General features: G+C 44.1%; 1 long non-coding RNA gene across 1 annotated transcript; it reads left to right on the forward strand.

Moving 5' to 3' along the window:
- Positions 1-291: 291 nt before the first annotated feature.
- On the forward strand, positions 292-2,342 carry LOC121549581. The gene is made up of 2 exons (XR_005996837.1): positions 292-361; positions 770-2,342. It is a non-coding gene; the product is annotated as an uncharacterized LOC121549581 (long non-coding RNA).
- Positions 2,343-23,772: the final 21,430 nt, after the last annotated feature.

Consider the following 23,772-nt stretch of genomic DNA (forward strand, 5'->3'; position numbering starts at 1 on the left):
ATCCAGAGCGACTTACAGTTAGTGAATACATATTTTTTTATACTGGCCCCCCGTGGGAATCGAACCCACAACCCTGGCGTTGCAAACGCCATGCTCTATCAACTGAGCTACATCCCGGCCGGCCATTCCCTCCCCTACCCTGGACGACGCTGGGCCAATTGTGCGCCGCCCATGAGTCTCCCGGTCGCGGCCGGCTGCGACAGAGCCTGGATTCGAACCAGGATCTCTAGTGACACAGTTAGCACTGCGATGCAGTGCCTTAGACCACTGCGCCACTCAGGAGTACAAACTCCACAGTGGAACACATGGCTGGATGAAATGGTGTCCTCTACAGGGGGTAATGAAAAGAAGAAAAATCAAGGTAAATATGAGTAAAACTGAGAGTATGTTTATTGGTCGTCATTTCCAAACAGCTCATATTTCACATGGACGTAAAAATAACTGGATACATTTAATTTAATAATGTGTAATTTGTGTATATTTAATGCTAACTCTAAAACTAATATTAGCAGGCTAACATAGCATGAGATTTTAGAGGGAAAGTGGGGAAATGTCATTTCCACCACAGTCATTTCCACCACAGTGTTCATTGTGGTGGTAAAGACAGGTTGTGGTGGAAATGACATTGTTCGTGCTAAACAGCAAATTATTTGGGCTATAATACTGATACTAAATTCAAAAACAGTTTTAACAATATTACAATATTGTTGGTAAATAAGAGAACAATAGATAAGTAGGTTTGACATGATGTCTTGGCTCTTTCTTTAAGATGGCAAGCAATACCACAGCACAGAGGTCAAGATCATACAGAGAAAGAATAAAATCAGATCCACTTAAATATGCAGAGTCCCTCAAGAAGGACAGAGAAAGATACCTGAAGAAAAAGCAACAAGGTGTTGTTAAATCTGTGACAGAAATGCCGAAAAGAGAACAACGAAAAATGAGAAGACAGTGGCGAATTTCTCAACGAAACAGACGTAGGAAATGGAAAATGGTCTCAGCAGTGAATAGTTTCATGGCACATACAACACCACCACCATCACCAGACAACATGAGTGTTAATGCAGAAGACATCCCTGAAACACCTCAGCTGTGTGAGCTTACACCAGAGAGAACTCCACAGAGGAAAAGAGGGAGAAAAAAGGTTGCGAAGGCAAAAGCAAAGGTGTACAGAGATCTTAATGACATTAAACAAAAGCTTGAGGATGCCCTCAGAAAAGTTGAAAAATACAAAAAAAGTTCAAGCACACTTACCAGCACATCTCAACCCATCATAGACCTGCATGAGGGACTGATTGGAAGTTGGTGTGTGGTACGGTATGATGGGGATCCTTACCCTGGCATTATACAGGATGTGGACCCTGAGGGTTGTGCTCTGGTGAGAACCATGAGTCATATTGGCAAAAACAAGTTATTCTGGCCTATGAGAGACGATGTTATTTGGTACCGGCCAGAAGATGTGATCAGGCTGGTCCCAGAGCCTCAACCAGTAACAAAGAGGCATGTGATGGTGGAGCCAACAGTTTGGAAAGAAATATGCTCTGTTCTTGACCATGAAACATAACTGAACCTCTGGCCCATATGCAAGTTTGACAGATACAGTATTTAGCAAATACAATGTCTATTTAGTCAGATTCAACTTGTTATTCCACATGATTACGTTTGACAGTACATGGATTTACAATATAACACACATGACAGTAATGTTTAAGTACAGAGTGTTTGCTCTGGTTCAGCATAGGCATATAAGTTTTCAATTTCAAAATATATTGCCTATTTTATCTGTTATTCAACTGGTTATATTAAGGTTATGTTAAGGTAATGATGACATAAAGGGTTTGCTCTAGTTTGTACTAGTTTGCTCTAGTTCAGCATGTAGAAAACAGTGAAGAAATGATTTGCTGATTTTTAACACAAATTCATGTTTTTTCATTTTTTGGATTGTTTTTAATTTAAAAATATTGGTGATATGTTTTTGTTCACAAATGCTGTTGCTTATTGATTTGCTCTGGTTCACCACATAGAGCAGTAGAAAAATTGTTTTTAATTGGAAGTTGCCTATCTGTCATTTCCGCCACGCCATGTCATTTCCACCACAACACATATTTTAAAGTAAAACATAAAAAACATACAATCAAACCAACTATATTCAGTGGTGTTGATAATTGTGCAGTTAGGGCTAAGATTTGTGTATACACTTTGAGAAATATATGATTTTTTGAGCTATGATAAGAAAATGAAATGTTCCATTGACCTAGTTTTAGGTGTTTTTTAGTGTAAACATTGTAAAATCTTTACAGTTACATTTCTGAAAAAAATAATAAATTACAAATTTGAACAGATATGTGTGTGCTATTTAATCAAATATATTTATAACAGAAGATATTTCATTATTTTCTCTTAAAAATACATGTTTTGTTATGTGATGGAAATGACCGTTTTCTTGGACTGTCAGATAAAAATGGCAAAAAATATATATTAGTAAATACAAATCATCACAGCCAACTTCAGGGAAGGTTTCCAGACAGATTGAGAAACCAACTGATACTAAAAAATTGTTTGTAGAAATGTTTTTATTTTCTGAAACTGTCTAGCTCAAAGAGTACCATAGTTGAAGAATTACCCATATATATTTCTTGCATAATAAAGGATCAGGAGCAGAAAGTGAGATGGAAACCATGCTCTGGATGGTGTGTTTACTTCAACTAATCTCCTAGAAAGAATTGAGAATATACTGTACACTCAATACCATATGTATTTTGACAGTGAAGCTAAAATGTACAATTTTAATCTAAACTCCAGGATTTTGAATTTGAGATAAAATGTTTCATAGGAGGCGATAGTACAGAAGGTCACCTTTTTACAATTTTGAAAAGAAAGCACTTTATGCATATAGTCCCCCCCAATTGAAGAAGCCATAAGTATTTTGACAAATTCACTTATAGTGTATTAAAGTTATAGTACATTAAACCTTTTATTTAAAAAACTAAATTCTGGAGTATAGATCCATATTTCACATTTTAGCTTCACTGTCCAAATACATATGGTTTTGCTTGTACCTTGGTATTGGATCTAACGTTACAGTGCCTTGCAAAAGTAGTCATACCCCTTGGAAACGCCTTTGACAGCGATAACAGCTGTAAGTCTTCTCGGGTAAGTCTCTTAGAGCTTAACACCAGGATTGTGCAATATTAGCCCATTATTCGTTCCATAATTCTTCAAGCTAGGTCAATATGTTGGGGATCATGGCTAGACAGCAATTTTAAAGTCTTGCAATAGATTTCCAATCAGATTTAAGTCCAAACTTTAACTTGGCAACTCAAGAACATTCTCTGTCTTCTTGCTAAGCAACTCCAGTGTAGATTTGTCATTGTGTTGTAGGTTATTGTCATGCTGAAAGGTGAATTCCTCTCCCAATGTCTGGTGTAAAGCAGACTGAACCAGATTTTTCTTTAGCATTTTGTCTGTGCTTAGCTCCATCCCGTTTCTTTTCATCCTGAAAAACTCCACACTTTTTAATGATGTCAAGCATACCCATACCATGATGCAGCCAGCACCAAACTTGAAAATACGGAGTTAGTTACTCAGTGATGTGTTGTGTTGGTTTTGACCGAAACATCATAAGGTTTTGCATTTAGACAAAAAAGTATATTCCTTTGCAGTTAATTTTTTTCAGTATTAACTTTAGTGCATACAAGATACATATTTTGGATTTGAGGTATTATGTGTATTTCTATTCTTTTTTTTACTGTCATTTAAGTCATTATTGTGGTGTCACTACAATGATGTTAATCCATTCTCAGTTTTTCTACCATTGCAGCCTGTAACTGTTTTAAAATCACCAATGGCCTCATGGTAACACCCCTGAGCAATTTCATTCATGTCCTGCAGCTCAGTTCAGAAGGATGACTATCTTTGATGTGTCTTGGTGGTTTAATACATAATCCACACCATAATTATTAACTTGATCATACTTAAAGAGATATGCAATGTCTGATTTGTTATTGTTACCCATCTACCAATCACTGCTCTTTTTTATGAGGCTTTCGAAAAGCTACCTGGTCTTTGTAGTTGAATCTGAGCTTGAAATTCAATAATTGACTGAGGGACCTTACAGATGTTGTATGTATGGGGGACAGAGGTATGGGTAGTCATTCAAATATAATGTCAACCCCTATTGAGTCCATATAACATATTATGTGATTTGTTAAGCCAAATGTAACTTGTGAAATAATTTAGGCATGCCTAAACAAAGGGGCTGAAATACTTATGTAACGACTATTTTAGTTCTCAAATGTTGAATTAGTCTTCATAAAAAAATCTAAATGTTCATCCACTTTGACATTAGAGTACACAATTTTGAGTTGATTGTTGACGAAAAATCTAAATGAAATCAATTTCAATCCAACTTTGTAACACAATAAAATGTGGAGAAATCCAAGGGGTATGAATACTTTTGCAAGGCACTTTATGTAGTTGAAATAATATATATTTGAGGGGAGAAGGTGCTCGACCAACGGGAGACAAGGTGCAACCAAAAATCATAAAACCGTTTGAAAAGAATAGGTGCAACCCTTGCTCACGATTAAATATTGAATGATTTATTTTCTATTTCTGCTTAAAAACATGACATTCCTTTTTATGTTTTCTTTCTTGTCTTACAGTGGCAAGAAATGGGACGATGACTGGATCAAGGCCGAGGACCGGTTTTCTCCAGTTTAACCTCTACTTTATGCACAAATGTCTTCCTCACTCTCCCTTCACATTTATCACTGTCAATCATAAATGGTTGGCTAGATTCGTCATGATTTCCCATTGAAACGTTCATGGAGCATCAGCATGCCAACCATTTGATCTCAATCAGTTTCATGAGAATATGCATTTAGAGCTTCTTGATATACAGTGAGCTACAAAAGTATTGCAACTGTGACACATTTTTTGTTGTTTTGGCTCTGTACTCCAGCACTTTTGATTTGAAATGATACAAGGTTAACTATGAGGTTAAAGTCAGCCTGCCATCTTTAATTTGAGGGTATTTTCATCCATATCTGGTGAACCGTTTAGAAAACACTTTTTGTGCATAGTCCCCCCATTTTAGGGGACCAAAAGTATTGTGATAAATTCACTTTATATGTGTATTAAAGTAGTCAGAAGTTGAGTATTTTTGTATTTTATGTTTGAATTGATTCATTTTACTATGTTACTAAATATGTACGTTTAATTCCACTCTCTGTCCATTCTTGACCTTTCGCTTCTGCCTATTCTATAACACAATGCACATAGCTAATTATCTTATGGAGTAGATACAACAATATTTACTGTATAGACTGTTAATTTGCAAGTTATCTAGTCAATGGGCTCCAGATCAAACGTGTTGGTCTTTCAGCCAAAGCACCCCATACAGAAGCAATAATTTGATATAATAAAGAACAAACAAAAATCAGGCTATATGAATCAGACAGTACTAGGACAGATGGTTGAAAATCACAGATTTTATCGTGATTTGACTGTTTACAGTAGGCAGAAATCATCTTGTGGTCTTCCTATTTGTTGTTAGTGACACTCTCCAGTCTCCACTGCCGTGGTTCTGAACTCGCCACGGCATTCCTTGCATTTCTACCGCACTAGCTAGCAGTAGCTGTCTGTGGTCCTGGAATAAAACGTTGGCTCACTATTAGAAAAGGCACACGGGTTAATATACATAGTTCCTCATTTTACCTGTGCCTTTTCCAATATAGTTAAGCTACAACATTAAGTCTCAGATGCATTCGTTCCAAACATAAAGGTCACTCTTGTTTCCTTCTGTCTTTCTACTTTAACAATGTTAGTTCAATGGACAAAAGTACAGGATCCTTTCTTTCCAAATATATATTTTTGGCATTTAGCAGACGCTCTTATCCAGAGCGACAGCACACATTTTTTTGTATTATTATTTTTATATACTGTCCCCCCTTGGGAAGCGAACCCACAACCATGGCGTTGCAAAAACCATGCTCTACCAACTGAGCTACATCCCTGCCGGCCATTCCCTCCCCTACACTGGGCCAATTGTGCGCCGCCGCATGTGTGTGCCGGTCACGGCCAGCTACAACAGAGCCTGGATTTGAACCAGGATCTCTAGTGGCACAGCTAGCACTGCGATGCAGTGCCTTAGACCACTGCGCCACTCGGGAGACAAATTCCACCCTACTCCTTGGAAAGTGGACTACTTATAACCAGATGCCTAAGCACATAGTACAATGTTGATATATTAGTTATGAGCAGTGGATTGGGCTGATCAACTTTAGTACTTAGTGAATGTCTTATGAGTAATGAGAAAATAATAATCAAAAGTAATGAAAATGTTGCATTTTGGACAACTGACCTTGATCTTCGCAATTCATATCTGAGTTTATTATAGGCCTATAGGCTAGGCGTAGCTAGGCTATATATTAAAATACATAGGCCTACATGTATATCAACATATCTTATTTTTTGTTATATATATATATATATATATATATATGGATTATATACACAGTATATTTAATGCTATTACATATATTAATTTACCTGAATTTGTTCTGTTGGATATAGGCCTACCCCTGAGTCATATTGACATGCAGCATGTTTAGCACATTGAGACAGACCGTCTATCTGTTTGCGCTCTAAGCTAGTTGTCCGCGAAAATATTTGATGAAGATCAAAGCCAAATCATGCCTCAACTGCTTTTTAGAAAAGCAGTTGCTTATCAGGAATATGATGTGCCGAGGACCATGGCAATAGAAGTGCGGTTATAAGGCCATGCGGGTAATAATGAGTGGCGCAGTGGTCTAAGGCACTGCATCGCAGTGCTAACTGTGCCACTAGAGATCCTGGTTCGAATCAATCAATCAATCAATCAATTTTATTTTATATAGCCCTTCTTACATCAGCTAATATCTCGAAGTGCTGTACAGAAACCCAGCCTAAAACCCCAAACAGCTAGTAATGCAGGTGTAGAAGCACGGTGGCTAGGAAAAACTCCCTAGAAAGGCAAAACCTAGGAAGAAACCTAGAGAGGAACCAGGCTATGAGGGGTGGCCAGTCCTCTTCTGGCTGTGCCGGGTGGAGATTATAACAGAACCATGCCAAGATGTTCAAAAATGTTCATAAGTGACAAGCATGGTCAAATAATAATCAGGAATAAATCTCAGTTGGCTTTTCATAGCCGATCATTAAGAGTTGAAAACAGCAGGTCTGGGACAGGTAGGGGTTCCATAACCGCAGGCAGAACAGTTGAAACTGGAATAGCAGCAAGGCCAGGCGGACTGGGGACAGCAAGGAGTCACCACGGCCGGTAGTCCCGACGTATGGTCCTAGGGCTCAGGTCTCTCAGTTGGCTTTTCATAGCCGATCATTAAGAGTTGAAAACAGCAGGTCTGGGACAGGTAGGGGTTTCGTAGCCGCAGGCAGAACAGTTGAAACTGGAATAGCAGCAAGGCCAGGCGGACTGGGGACAGCAAGGTGTCATCATGCCCGGTAGTCCTGACGTATGGTCCTAGGGCTCAGGTTCTCAGAGAGAAAGAGAGAACGAGAGAATTAGAGAGAGAGCATACTTAAATTCACACAGGACACTGGATAAGACAGGAGAAGTACTCCAGGTATAACCAACTAACCCCAGCCCCCCGACACATAAACTACTGCAGCATAAATACTGGAGGCTGAGACAGGAGCGGTCCGGGAGACACTGTGGCCCCATCCGAAGAAACCCCGGACAGGGCCAAACAGGAAGGATATAACCCCACCCACTCCGCCAAAGCACAGCCCCCGCACCACTAGAGGGATATCCCCAACCACCAACTTACAATCCTGAGACAAGGCCGAGTATAGCCCACAGAGGTCTCCACCACAGCACAAACCAAGGGGGGGCGCCAACCCAGACAGGAAGATCACGTCAGTAACTCAACCCACTCAAGTGACGCACCCTCCCAGGGACGGCATGAAAGAGCACCAGCAAGCCAGTGACTCAGCCCCTGCAACAGGGTTAGAGGCAGAGAACCCCAGTGGAGAGGGGAACCGGCCTGGCAGAGACAGCAAGGGCTGTTCGTTGCTCCAGCCTTTCCGTTCACCTTCACACTCCTGGGCCAGACTACACTCAATCATATGACCTACTGAAGAGATAAGTCTTCAGTAAAGACTTAAAGGTTGAGACCGAGTCTGCGTCTCTCACATGGGTAGGCAGACTGTTCCATAAAAATGGAGATCTATAGGAGAAAGCCCTGCCTCCCGCTGTTTGCTTAGAAATTCTAGGGACAATTAGGAGGCCTGCGTCTTGTGACCGTAGCGTACGTATTGGTATGTACGGCAGGACCAACTCGGAAAGATAGGTAGGAGCAAGCCCATGTAACGCTTTATAGGTTAACAGTAAAACCTTGAAATCAGCCCTTGCCTTAACAGGAAGCCAGTGTAGGGAAGCTAGCACTGGAGTAATATGATCAAATTTCTTGGTTCTAGTCAGGATTCTAGCAGCCGTATTTAGCACTAACTGAAGTTTATTTAGTGCTTTATCCGGGTAGCCGGAAAATAGAGCATTGCAGTAGTCTAACCTAGAAGTAACAAATGCATGGATTAATTTTTCTGCATCATTTTTTGGACAGAAAATTTCTGATTTTTGCAATGTTACGTAGATGGAAAAAAGCTGTCCTTGAAACAGTCTTGATATGTTCGTCAAAAGAGAGATCAGGGTCAAGAGTAACGCCTAGGTCCTTCACAGTTTTATTTGAGACGACTTTACAACCATCAAGATTCATTGTCAGATTTAACAGAAGATCTCTTTGTTTCTTGGGACCTAGAACAAGCATCTCTGTTTTGTCCGAGTTTAAAAGTAAAAAGTTTTCAGCCATCCACTTCCTTATGTCTGAAACACAGGCTTCTAGCGAGGGCAATTTTGGGGCTTCACCATGCTTCATTGAAATGTACAGCTGTGTGTCATCCGCATAGCAGTGAAAGTTAACATTATGTTTTCGAATAATATCCCCAAGAGGTAAAATATATAGTGAAAACAATAGTGGTCCTAAAACGGAACCTTGAGGAACACCGAAATGTACAGTTGATTTGTCGGAGGACAGACCATTCACAGAGACAAACTGATATCTTTCCGACAGGTAGGATCTAAACCAGGCCAGAACTTGTCCGTGTAGACCAATTTGGGTTTCCAGTCTCTCCAAAAGAATGTGGTGATCGATGGTGTCAAAGGCAGCACTAAGGTCTAGTAGCACGAGGACAGACGCAGAGCCTCGGTCTGACGCCATTAAAAGGTCATTTACCACCTTCACAAGTGCAGTCTCAGTGCTATGATGGGGTCTAAAACCAGACTGAAGCATTTCGTATATATTGTTTGTCTTCAGAAAGGCAGTGAGTTGCTGCGCAACAGCTTTTTCTAAAATTTTTGAGAGGAATGGAAGATTCGATATAGGCCGATAGTTTTTTATATTTTCCGGGTCAAGGTTTGGCTTTTTCAAGAGAGGCTTTATCACTGCCACTTTTAGTGAGTTTGGTACACATCCGGTGGATAGAGAGCTGTTTATTATGTTCAACATAGGAGGGCCAAGCACAGGAAGCAGCTCCTTCAGCAGTTTAGTAGGAATAGGATCCAGTATGCAGCTTGAAGGTTTAGAGGCCATGATTATTTTCATCATTGTGTCAAGAGATATAGTACTAAAACACTTAAGTGTCTCTCCCGATCCCAGGCCCTCGCAGAGCTGTGCAGATCCAGGACAGCTAAGCCCTGGAGAAATACGCAGATTCAAAGAGGAGTCCGTAATTTGCTTTCTAATGGTCATGATCTTTTCCTCAAAGAAGTTCATGAATTTATCACTGCTGAAGTGAAAGCCATCCTCTCTTGGGGAATGCTGCTTTTTAGTTAGCTTTGCAACAGTATCAAAAAGAAATTTTGGATTGTTCTTATTTTCCTCGATTAAGTTGGAAAAGTAGGATGATCGAGCAGCAGTGAGGGCTCTTCGGTACTGCACGGTACTGTCTTTCCAAGCTAGTCGGAAGACTTCCAGTTTGGTGTGGCGCCATTTCCGTTCCAATTTCCTGGAAGCTTGCTTCAAAGCTCGGGTATTTTCTGTATACCAGGGAGCTAGTTTCTTATGACAAATGTTTTTCGTTTTTAGGGGTGCAACTGCATCTAGGGTATTGCGCAAGGTTAAATTGAGTTCCTCAGTTAAGTGGTTAACTGATTTTTGTCCTCTGACGTCCTTGGGTAGGCAGAAGGAGTCTGGAAGGGCATCAATGAATTTTTGTGTTGTCTGAGAATTTATAGCACGACTTTTGATGCTCCTTGGTTGGGGTCTGAGCAGATTATTTGTTGCGATTGCAAACGTAATAAAATGGTGGTCCGATAGTCCAGGATTTTGTGGAAAAACATTAAGATCTACAACATTTATTCCATGGGACAAAACTAGGTCCAGTGTATGACTGTGGCAGTGAGTAGGTCCAGAGACATGTTGGACAAAACCCACTGAGTCGATAATGGCTCCGAAAGACTTTTGGAGTGGGTCTGTGGACTTCTCCATGTGAATATTAAAATCACCAAAAATTAGAATATGATCTGCTATGACTACAAGGTCTGATAGGAATTCAGGAAACTCAGAGAGGAACGCTGTATATGGCCCAGGAGGCCTGTAAACAGTAGCTATAAAAAGTGATTGAGTAGGCTGCATAGATTTCATGACTAGAAGCTCAAAAGATGAAAACGCCATTTTTTTTTGTAAATTGAAATTTGCTATCGTAAATGTTAGCAACACCTCCGCCTTTGCGGGATGCACAGGGAATATGGTCACTAGTGTAACCAGGAGGTGAGGCCTCATTTAACACAGCAAATTCATCAGGCTTAAGCCATGTTTCAGTCAGGCCAATCACATCAAGATTATGATCAGTGATTAGTTCATTGACTATGACTGCCTTTGAAGTGAGGGATCTAACATTAAGTAACCCTATTTTGAGATGTGAGGTATCACGATCTCTTTCAATAATGGCAGGAATGGAGGAGGTCTTTATCCTAATAAGATTGCTAGGGTGAACACCGCCATGTTTAGTTTTGCCCAACCTAGATCGAGGCACAGACACAGTCTCAATGGGTATGGCTGAGCTGACTACACTGACTGTGCTATTGGCAGACTCCACTAAGCTGGCAGGTTGGCTAACAGCCTGCTGCCTGGCCTGCACCCTATTTCACTGTGGGGCTAGAGGAGTTAGAGCCCTATCTATGTTGGTAGATAAGAGGAGAGCACCCCTCCAGCTAGGATGGAGTCCGTCACTCCTCAGCAGGTCAGGCTTGGTCCTGTTTGTGGGTGAGTCCCAGAAAGAGGGCCAATTATCCACAAATGTTATCTTTTGGGAGGGGCAGAAAACAGTTTTCAACCAGCGATTAAGTGCTGAGACTCTGCTGTAGAGCTCGTCACTTCCCCTAACTGGGAGGGGGCCAGAGACAATTACTCGATGCCGACACATCTTTCTAGCTGATTTACACGCTGAAGCTATGTTGCACTTGGTGACCTCTGACTGTTTCATCCTAACATCGTTGGTGCCGACGTGGATAACAATATCTCTATACTCTCTACACTCGCCAGTTTTAGCTTTAGCCAGCACCATCTTTAGATTAGCCTTAACGTCGGTAGCCCTGCCCCCTGGTAAACAGTGTATGATCGCTGGGTGATTCGTTTAAGTCTAATACTGCGGGTAATGGAGTCGCCAATGACTAGGGTTTTCAATTTGTCAGAGCTAATGGTGGGAGCCTTCGGAGTCTCAGACCCGTAACGGGAGGAGTAGAGACTAGAGAAGACTCAGACTCAGACTCCGACTCGCTACATAATGGGGAAAACCGGTTGAAGGTTTCTGTCGGCTGAATGAGCGACACCGGTTGAGCATTCCAACAGTATTTCCCTCCAGAAGCCATGAGAAAGTTGTCCGGCTGCGGGGACTGTGCGGGAGGATTTATACTAACGTTACTGTCTGTACTTACTGGTGGCACAGACGCTGTTTCTTCCTTTCCTACACTGATATTACCCTTGCCTAACGATTGCGTCTGAAGCTGGGCTTGTAGCACAGCTATTCTCGCCGTAAGGCGAGAATTCTCCTGTATATTATGAGTACAGCGACTGCAATTAGAAGACATCATGTTAATGTTACTACTTAGCTTCGGCTGTTGAAGATGTTGATGAACCATGTCCAGATAAAGCGTCCGGAGTGAAAAAAGTTGAATAAGGGAAAAAAGTTGCGATGGAAAAAAGGAAAATAACGTAAAGTTGGCAGCTAAAACGCACAGGAAAATGACTCTTCTGTCTCGGGATAAACGTCCGGGGTGAAAAAGTTTAACGAAAAAAGATGAGTGAGGACAAAACTAAAAAGTTGGTAAATTTGTTGAACACAGAGATTGATTAAACGTTTATTAAAAGTAAAACGTGAATAGTTTGGCAGGTAGCCAAGTAGCAACAAACAGCACAGCAGTACGGAGACAATCCAGGCTCTGTCGCAGCCGGCCGCGACCGGGAGACTCATGGGCGGCGCACAATTGGCCCAGCGTCGTCCAGGGTAGGGGAGGGAATGGCCGGCAGGGATGTAGCTCAGTTGATAGAGTATGGCGTTTGCAACGCCAGGGTTGTGGGTTTGATTCCCACGGGGGGCCAGTATAAAAAAAAATATGTATGCACTAACTGTAAGTCGCTCTGGATAAGAGCGTCTGCTAAATGACTTAAATGTAAAATGTAAATAATATAATAATATGCCATTTAGCAGACGCTTTTATCCAAAGCGACTTACAGTCATGCGTGCATACATTTTTGTGTATGGTTGGTCCCGGGGATCGTACCCACTACCTTGGCTTTACAAGCGCCGTGCTCTACCAGCTGAGCTACAGAGGACCACAAATAATGGGTAATGGGTATAGGGGTTGAAAGGCCACATATCGGCTGTTGAATGTTAATATTGTCAATTTTTTGAGCTTCTTGAAGCATCAATATCGATGTAACAACGTTTCTATAAGCATTTCTATACATACACTTGTTTTCTGCCATTAACCTTTTACAAAGGTTTCCTGGTGTTGTATAGAGGTCAGGTCTGGTCATGGAATGTTTTTTGTAGCTCAGTCTTATGGCTTGGCACAAATAATATTTTACATTAATCAGAAATAATTATGCAATCCCATACCCCTGGTGGCCATGGGGTGCTCAATAGCGCTACCCACAGTCTACTTTTTCACAAACTTTGATGATTCTTTAATCAAGAATAGATTAACATAGCCTAATGTTATTTGACGTTAGGGGTAACTCCAGGGGTACAGCAGGCCTAAAAAAAAGGGGGAGAGAGCAGCCAGCCTCCACAGGGTCTGCCTGCTCTTCCCCCCTGTGAGTCAGTTTGACTCACCCACCTATTCACTTGTGCCTTTTCCCTGTGGCCCTAATGACTTCCATGCAGGCCCACATTGACCTTTGTGACCTCTGGAACTACAGGCCTCTAGTTCCACACTCCCTGCCTAGTAAAACCCTCTCTCACTGGGCCTGAGAGTACAGCTTACTCCCTGTAACTCCAGAGGTACAGCAGATATAATAATATGCTTACATTCCGGGTTTTTATCCGGGTTTTTTTTTGAGAGCACAGACATCCAGGCCTTTAGGCCTGCACTCCCTGCCCAGTCACAAACCGTTACTCTCATTTGAAAAATGTTGAAATGCTACGTGGAAATTCTGTGGAGAAGTTTTTCCCAGCATTTCAACCTCCCTCGTCCCTGACCCAACAGCATAATGCAAGGAGAATGACATGCTATATAGAAACATTGATTTGGAGAATGGCGTGTTATATATGAACATTCATTTGGAAGACAATTGCTCACCCAAGGTGTTGTCGCCTAGGCCATTGCTCTGATGTTTGAGGCTCATCTAGCTAAGGGATTTCACATGTATGTGTGTGGTTTTCACAAGCTGTTCAAATCAAATCAAATCAAATCAAATTTTATTGGTCACATGCGCCGAATACAACAAGTGCAGACATTACAGTGAAATGCTTACTTACAGCCCTTAACCAACAGTGCGTTTATTTTAAACAAAAAAAGTAAGAATAAAACAACAAAAAAAGTGTTGAGAAAAACAAAGAGCAGAAGTAAAATAAAGTGACAGTAGGGAGGCTATATATACAGGGGGGTACCGGTGCAGAGTCAATGTGCGGGGGCACCGGCTAGTTGAGGTAGTTGAGGTAATATGTACATGTGGGTAGAGTTAAAGTGACTATGCATAAATACTTAACAGAGTAGCAGGGTTAGATAGTAAGTTTTATGTCCAGAAGTCTGAAATTAATATATTTCCAGATTATGGTTGGGGGGCATATAAAGAGCAACATATTTGAAGATCAGCAGGCTCTGACGTTTTTTGAACTAAAATATAGACATCAAGAAAGGTCTCAGGACAAGGCCCAAAATGAAGCCTGACCTACATTTGAGGTGCTTTTGGGTGAGAGCATTAGAATCGTTGAGGCTAGAAACACAATTCAACCACAGGAACACTCCTAAGGTCCTCCCGATCTGTGCAAGCCTACCTTTGACCATGTGGAATTAACCCTTAACAGTGAAAAGAGGGTGCATTTAGGGTCATTTTCCATAGAAATACATTGCCTGCTGACCTAACTTCAACCTGATGCCTATGTGGGTTATGATTGCCATATCAAACTGTCTTCTATGACTATAAGGATTACCTGTGTTGATTTTAAGCTTCCTGGAGCAACCGGAAGTGTTAAGATTGACCTTAAACGTGGTTTTGATTTCACTCCCTGCAGTTAGTGAAAAACACTGCATTCAACCCTCTGGAAATTATTCAGTTCTTCACGTATAGACCTGCAACAGGGTTCTGTAAAAGCGTGTCCCAATGGTATCCAAATGTTCTATAATAATATAATAATAAGCCATTTAGCAGACGCTTTTATCCAAAGTGACTTACAGTCATGCGTGCATACATTTTTGTGTATGGGTGGTCCCAGGGATTGAACCCACTACCCATCTGAGCTGCAGAGGTATTGTGAGGTGTGAAGTGGTATGGGGGTTAGCAACTCATTTGCTTATGTGTAAATCTACCCTGAATGGAATATTTTAATGTGGAATGGGGTTGGGTCAATCTGATTGTATATATACTGACCAAGGCAACAGTATATACTCCACTTGTCACGGTTTCGGCCGAGGCTGCTCCTCCTCCTTGTTCGGGCAGGCTTCGGCAGTCGTCGTCTCCGGAGTACTAGCTGCCACCGTTCTATGTTTCGATGTTTGTTTGGTTTGGTCTGTTTGTACACCTGTTCATTGTTAGTGTTAATTATGTGTCCTATAAGTTCTCTTGGGTTTTGTCATGTGTTGTGTGTAATTGTTTCTTATGTCAGCAAGGGCTGCTAGTACTTCTCTCTCTCGTGTTTGTTTGGAGAGAGTGTCCGCACAGTGTACGCATTTTGTTTTGTATTTTGAGCTGTACTCAGTGTGCGTAAAGTTCGCTTGCCTTCCGGCTTGGATTTAGCCGTGTGTCTTGTTTTCGTGTCTTCACTAAAGACTGTTGAACGAAGCCTCTGTTGTCCTGCGCTTGATTCCACACCACATCCACGCTCGAACCTGACAGAATTACACACCGATCTCCATGGAATCAGCAGGAGCAGCCTCTGTCGCCGAGGTAATCGAGGAGCGCCTTCGTGGACAGGAGGACAGAATCAACCGGATCGGGAACGCTCTCGATGGAGTGATGAATACCCTCCGTAGATGGGAGACCAGCGGGGTACCCAAGCCTCCACCTACCACACCACCACCATCGGTCAGTCCACCTGTCCAACCTCCGGAACCCAGTGGGATTCGGCTCTCGCTCCCGAGGGCGTATGATGGCACCGCTGCCGGGTGTCAGGGTTTCCTTTTACCTGTCGAACTCTACCTAGCCACTGTACACCCGGTGCCCTCGGGACACGAGAGCGTTTCCGCCCTCATCTCCTGTCTCACCGGCAAGGCGTTGGAGTGTGCCAACGGCGAATGGAGGAGGATAGACGCCGCAACGATCACATATGCGGAGTTCTCCCGCCGCTTCCGGGCTGTGTTCGACCATCCACTGGAGGGGAAAGCGGCGGGGGAGCGTCTATTCTACCTCCGGCAGGGGATGAGGAGCGCCCAAGAGTTTGCACTGGAGTTCCGGACTCTAGCGGCAGATGCAGGGTGGAATGAGCGGGCCCTCATAGACCACTTCCGCTGCAGCCTCCGGGAGGACGTCCGTAGAGAGTTGGCTTGCAGGGTCACCACTCTCACGTTTGACCAATTGGTTGACATGGCCATTCGTCTAGACACCCTGCTGGCCACCCGCGGACGTCCTGGGTGGGGGTCGCCCATTCCACCCTCCAGCACCTCCGAGCCGAGTCCTATGGAGCTCGGGGGGGCTGGCGCTAGAGAACGGAGGAGAAGGAGTCCGAGGGGGGCCGTCCCCTGCACCAACTGTGGCCGTGGAGGACACACTGCGGCTAGGTGCTGGGGAGGGTCTCCAGGGGGACGAGACGGCAGGCCACGCACTGGGGAGTCCTTCCAGGTGAGTAGGCGCCCCACTTACCCAGAGCTCTCTGTCGTGCACCTAACCATACCTGTTTGTTTTTCACAGGTTGCACCTCGTTCCCAGCATAAGGCGCTAGTAGATTCAGGTGCAGCTGGGAATTTTGTAGATCGAACATTTTGTATAGAGTTAGGGATTCCTCTCCTTCCTGTTAAATATCCCTTCCCTGTACATGCCCTAGATAGCCGTCCGTTGGGATCGGGGTTGATTAGGGAGGTCACAGCGCCACTTAGGATGGAGACGCAGGGGGGTCATGAGGAGACGATTCAGCTATATCTGATCGACTCTCCTGCGTATCCGGTGGTGCTGGGGCTTCCCTGGTTGATTACTCATGATCCCACTATTTCGTGGCGAGAGAGGGCTCTTAAGGGGTGGTCTGCCCAGTGTGTGGGGCTATGTCTGGGTGTTTCCGTGGGGGCGACCTCGGTGGAGAGTCCAAACCAAGTGCCCGCAATGCACGTTCCCCCCGAGTATGAGGATTTAGCACTCGTGTTTAGCAAGGCGAGGGCGGCGCGATTGCCACCTCATAGACAGGGGGATTGTGCGATAGACCTCCAGGCAGGAGCTGCGCTCCCACGGAGCCATGTGTATCCTTTGTCGCAAGAGGAGAAGAGGGCGATGGAGACATACATAGCCGAGTCTCTGAGACAGGGATACATAAGGCCCTCCACTTCCCCTGCGTCCTCAAGCTTCTTTTTGTGAAGAAAAAGATGGAGGTTTGCGCCTGTGTATTGATTACCGCGGTCTCAATCAGATTACTGTGAAATACAGTTATCCACTCCCTCTGATTGCGACTATGACGGAGTCATTACACGGGGCACGGTTCTTCACAAAATTGGACCTCAGGAGCGCCTACAACTTGGTGCGCATTAGGGAGGGCGATGAATGGAAGACAGCATTTAGTACCACCTCGGGTCATTACGAGTATCTCGTCATGCCATACGGGTTAATGAATGCTCCGTCAGTCTTCCAATCCTTTGTGGATGAGATTTTCCGGGACATGCAGGGGCAGGGAGTGGTCGTGTACATAGACGATATTCTGGTGTACAGTTCTACCCGAGCCGAGCATGTAGCCCTGGTGCGCCGAGTGTTGAGGAGGCTGTTGGAGCACGACCTGTATGTCAAGGCAGAGAAATGTCTGTTCTTCCAGGAGTCGGTCTCCTTTTTGGGTTATCAGTTGTCCGCGTCAGGGGTGAAAATGGAGGTTGACCGTGTGTCAGCCGTGTGTAATTGGCAAACCCCAACCACGGTTAAAGAGGTGCAGCAGTTCTTGGGCTCTGCGAATTACTACCGGAGGTTTATCCGGGGTTTTGGACAGGTGGCAGCTCCCATAACGTCCCTTCTGAAGGGGGGTCCGGTGCGCTTGCGGTGGTCAGCTGAGGCGGACAGGGCTTTTGGGAGACTGAAGGACCTGTTTACTTCGGCTCCGGTGCTGGCGCATCCGGATCCCGCTTTACCATTCCAAGTGGAGGTGGACGCGTCAGAAGCCGGTATCGGGGCCGTTCTCTCGCAACGGTCCGGCACGCCACCTAAACTCCGCCCCTGTGCTTTTTACTCGAAAAAGCTCAGTCCGGCGGAGTGAAATTATGACGTAGGGGACAGGGAGCTGTTAGACGTGGTACAGGCCCTAAAGGTGTGGAGGCATTGGCTTGAGGGGGCTCAACACCCTTTTCTCATTTTGACTGACCACCGTAACCTGGAATACATTCGGGCAGCTAGGAGACTAAATCCTCGCCAGGCTCGGTGGACTATGTTTCTAGCCCGGTTCGTGTATAAGATCACTTACATCCCTGGGTCCCAGAACGGAAAGGCAGACGCCCTGTCTCGGCGGTATGACACAGAGGAGAGGTCCGTTGAGCCCACTCCCATACTACCGAAGTCTTGTCTGGTGGCACCGGTGGTGTGGGAGGTCGATGCTGAAATCGAGCGGGCGTTACGTTCCGACCCTAGCCCTCCACAGGTTCCGGTTGGTCGGACGTACGTTCCGCTCGAGGTTCGGGATTGACTCATTTATTGGGCTCACACGTCACCCTCCTCTGGGCATCCAGGTATTGGCCGGACAGTGCACTGCCTTAGCACGAAGTACTGGTGGCCAACGTTAGCCAGGGATGTGAGGGTTTATGTCTCCTCCTGCTCGGTGTGTGCCCAGTGTAAGGCGCCCAGACACTTGCCCAGGGGAAAGTTACAACCCCTGCCCGTTCCACAACGACCCTGGTCTCACCTCTCGGTGGATTTTGTTACAGACCTTCCCCCCTCACAGGGGAATACCACCATCCTGGTCGTTGTGGATCGGTTCTCGAAGGCCTGTCGTCTCCTTCCCAAGCCGGGTCTCCCTAATGCCCTACAGACCGCTGAGGCACTATTCACCCATGTCTTCCGTCATTACGGGGTACCCGAGGATATAGTGTCTGATCGAGGCCCCCAGTTTACCTCCAGAGTCTGGAGAGCGTTCATGGAGCGCTTGGGGGTTTCGGTGAGCCTTACCTCGGGGTACCACCCGGAGAGCAATGGGCAGGTCGAACGTGTAAACCAGGATGTGGGTAGGTTTCTGAGGTCGTATTGCCAGGGCCGGCCGGAGGAGTGGGTGAGGTATGTTCCCTGGGACGAGATGGCACAGAACTCTCTCTGCCACTCCTCCACTAAACTAACTCCGTTCCAGTGTGTGTTAGGGTACCAGCCGGCTCTGGCACCTTGGCATCAGAGCCAGATCGAGGCACCTGCGGTGGATGAGTGGGTGCGGCGCTCGGAGGAGACGTGGAACGCTGCACACGTCCATCTGCAGCGGGCCATCCGTCGACATAAGACGAGCGCCAATCTCCACCGCAGTGAGGGGCCGGTGTACGCACCGGGAGATCGAGTCTGGCTCTTGACCAGAAACCTGCCCCTCCGCCTGCCCTGCCTGAAGCTGGGTCGGCGGTTTGTGGGGCATTTTAAAGTCCTGAGGAGGTTGAACGAGGTGTGTTACAGGTTACAACTGCCTATTGATTACAAGAATATTAACCCCTCGTTCCATGTGTCTCTCCTCAGGCCGGTGGTAGCTGGTCCACTCCAGGACTATGAGATAGAAGAGACTCCTCCGTCCCCGCTGGACATCGAGGGGGCTCCGGCGTACACTGTTCGGTCCATCCTGGATTCGAGACGCCGGATGGGGGGTCTCCAATATCTCGTGGAGTGGGAGGGGTACTGCCCGGAGGAGCGGTGCTGGGTGCCGAGGAGGGACATCTTAGACCCGTCTCTTCTGACCGAGTTCCATCGTGGTCATCCCACGCGCCCTGCTCCGCGTCCTCCTGGTCGTCCTCTAGGCCGGGGGTCGGCGCACGGCTGGAGCCGCGCGTCGGGGGGTACTGTCTCGGCTTCGGCCGAGGCTGCTCCTCCTCCTTGTTCGGGCAGGCTTCGGCGGTCGTCGTCTCTGGAGTACTAGCTGCCACCGTTCTATGTTTCGATGTTTGTTTGGTTTGGTCTGTTTGTACACCTGTTCATTGTTAGTGTTAATTATGTGTCCTATAAGTTCTCTTGGGTTTTGTCATGTGTTGTGTGTAATTGTTTCTTATGTCAGCAAGGGCTGCTAGTACTTCTCTCTCTCGTGTTTGTTTGGAGAGAGTGTCCGCACAGTGTGCGCATTTTGTTTTGTATTTTTAGCGGTACTCAGTGTGCGTAAAGTTCGCTTGCCTTCCGGCTTGGATTTAGCCGTGTGTCTTGTTTTCGTGTCTTCACTAAAGACTGTTGAACGAAGCCTCTGTTGTCCTGCGCTTGATTCCACACCACATCCACGCACGAACCTGACACCACTTCAGAAAAGAGAATTCAACTGAGAGCAATGACAACACTCTTTCCTTCTGGGAGCTGATATTTTGGATTATTGCTTTTTTCCTTATTCTGCAGAGATTTCTTTGTGATTGTCTTATTACTTCCTTCATGTTCTAGCAAGATGGCATCTGCAAATGCAACTGGTTCAGGGTAATTTATCTCTTTAATTATTCAATGTATATTATTGTTAGTATGTTGCTGTTATTAATGTTAGTAGTAGGCCCAAAATGAAGCCTGACCTAAATTTGAGGTGCTTTTGGTTGAGAGCATTAGAACTGTTGAGGCTATTTTATTTATTTATTTATTTTTTGTCATTTAGCAGACGCTCTTATCCAGAGCGACTTACAGGAGCAATTAGGGTTAAGTGCCTTGCTCAAGGGCACACCGACAGATTTTTCACCTAGTTGGCTTAGAACCAGTGACCTTTCGGTTACTGGCACAATGCTCTTAACCACTAAGCTACCTGCCGCCCAGAAACACAATTCAACCACAGTAACGTTGCTGTTATTAATGTTAGTAGTAGCTCTGCTAGCACTAGTAATAATAGGTGTGTAAGTATTGACATACTGCTAGTAACTTCATTACATGTACTTATTCTGTCTTACAGAAAACAAAGAAGGATCCCTCTTGTCTGCAGATTTTGCTTGAAGAACCAGGACAACATCTCTCTACACCTCAGCAGAGTGTGCATGAAGTTAAAAACAAAACAATAGATTGTTCAAGAAGTCGCCGCTGCCCGAGATTCCATGATAGAGCATCTTTGCAAAGGCAGGATCTTTGACTACTGCTTACTCAGCTGTATCGTTATACAACAAGACAGTCTCCGACTCCTGATCCAGAAGCTTGAAGAAACTGGTCATATTGTTAAGAACAAGCCAGAAGTCAAACAAGCACCTGTGTAAGCTATTTCTTACACTGATAAAATAATATATATGCAAGTTACATCGTATTTTAACTCATTTTAACTGTCGTCCAATTATGTTTGATTGTAATATAATATAATTGTTTTTGTTTATCTGTATGATATTTCAGCCAAGTGGAAGTGGCTCATGTGTTGGCACCAATTGAAGATGCAGATGTAGATGCAGAATCAGACATCAACATGGAGGATGACCAGTCTGCCTTGTACCAACCATAAGTAAATACACATATAAATAATCTCATAAACAACTACTACACATAAGCATTTCCAAGACTGCCTGAATGACTTACAGAAGTCCATGAGCAAGCAGGTGTCTCAGGAAATTACTGGCAAATGGTATATATTTAAAACTGATCCTCATGGAAATGAAGTTAATATTTTAAGTGTGGATTGTTGTCATTCTTCAAATCATTAATGTATTATTGTTTTTCTGCAGGTACACACAGATGGTGACTGTTGCAAAGACACCAAAAGAATGTTTGGCAATCTTGGAGGTGGCCAGGAAATACTTTCTGGGTGTCATTGGGAAGGCCATGAGTGAAGAATCTTTGGACGAAAATGAACAACTGTACTACCTGGAGTCTCTGCTCATGCTGAAACATCTCCAAAGTGCTGGAGTTGTAAATAATATGACCGTAAGTTAACTAATGTCATATAATTGCTATAATGTTGAATCGTATTTGCTTTTTTGGCATATGTTTAATTGATATGTCACATTTCCTATTGTAGCTGAACAAATGGCTCTCAAGGAAGGCGCACATCTTGCCAAATGGTGAGAAATGGACTGTCATCAGTGTTAAGCAACACAAGACAGGGACACAGCAGGTGGCAACCGTTTCGTTAGATTAGGAGGAAGATGCAGTAAGTATATTTACCACAATCTGGTTATTGTGAATGAGATTGATTTAATACAAACCTGGTAAATATGTTTTTTTTGTCTACATTTTCAGTGGTTGGATACGTACTACCGACACGTTCGACCAGCTTTTCTTCAAAACTGTGATGACGTGGAAGAAGATTAGAGATTCTTCATTTCCACAGCTGGAAGAGCCATCTACAATCCTTCCAATGACCTACAAAGGTTTCATGCCAAGTAAGTAGAACACTGTTAAGAACAACACTGTTTTTTATCATTACACAATACTTTTATGACAGTACAGTTTTCTAAAACCAAAACAGTTTTTTCTTGTTCTTTCATCAGATACAAACTCCCCAACATCACCAGCCAGGTAGCAAGGCGAATTTTTGAGACACATACCAAAGCCAACTTCACAGACCAAGAGAAGGCACTTGTTGCTGACTACTTGGCCCATACAACTGCTATAGCTGACAGGCACTACCGCATGAAGACACCAGTCAATGCCTGCATGGGAATGAAGCTGATCTCCAATGTTGCCATGTCCAGTGAATCTGAGTAAGTATTTACACTCGTTATATAAATGACCCTTTACAATGTCTTGTAAAGTTGTTACATATGGCTAACACGTTTTGTTATTTTTCCATTTTCAAGTAGTGAGACTGCAGGCCCCTCCTCCGCAAGCACAAGTTATGGAAGAGGAACATTGTCCAGCAGCCAAAAGTTGGATGAGGCACAGGCCTTGAACCTCTTCTACCATAGCTTCCCTGTCACAATTGATGGGCAATCAATCAAGAAGAAGGACAGACTACTGATTGCAGGAAGGCATGAGAGATACTGTTATGACAAGTGGAGAAACCAGCAAAAGAAAATGAGACGGAATTATGTGATCGGTAAGATGCAGCTAAAATACAATAGACTGAATACAATTTTAACATATTAGGTATTACGAGAATGTACTTTATTTAGTCACATAACTACGACTGTAAGTAATCCTGGATAAGGGCTTCTGCTATTGAATAAATGAAATTCATAATAACACATTTATTTTTGTCTTTGCATTGTTACAGCTCACTTCCCCAGAAGAGAACCCACTGCCAGAAAAGTAGAGATATACATTAAACGGCAGAACTGGGAGAAGAACAAAGTGAAGGTGGAGGATGTCCTTCGTTACTGGCAACCTTCAATCAACAATGACACAAAATAAGACATCAATGCAATTATGAAGCTGGTGAAGTCCCAGAAGTGGAAAGGACTGTACATTTCCGTCGTCGGGTAAGCTCGGCGTCGGGTAAGCTTGGCTTTACACATAGCTTGGGCTTTGTCGAGTAAGGCTTAAACTATGTATTTAGATTGTAGTTAGGTATTGTAGGTAGTTATTGTGGGTTGTTGTATGTAATTATTGTAGGTTAGTATTGTATTCGGCTGTGCCCAGCGTAGCCCAGCGTAGCACGAAGCTAGCTAGCTAACCCACCACCGGGACTAGCTGGCGATTAGCTATTAGCAACGGTATAGTTATTTCACGCCTGAGAGTGCCTGTAATTACGCCAGCTGGCTGCCTACAATAATTACATACAATAATTGCCTACCATTCAGCTGTTTCCTAACCTCAT

Source organism: Coregonus clupeaformis, chromosome 34, assembly GCF_020615455.1.
Source record: "Coregonus clupeaformis isolate EN_2021a chromosome 34, ASM2061545v1, whole genome shotgun sequence".
NCBI lineage: Eukaryota > Metazoa > Chordata > Actinopteri > Salmoniformes > Salmonidae > Coregonus > Coregonus clupeaformis.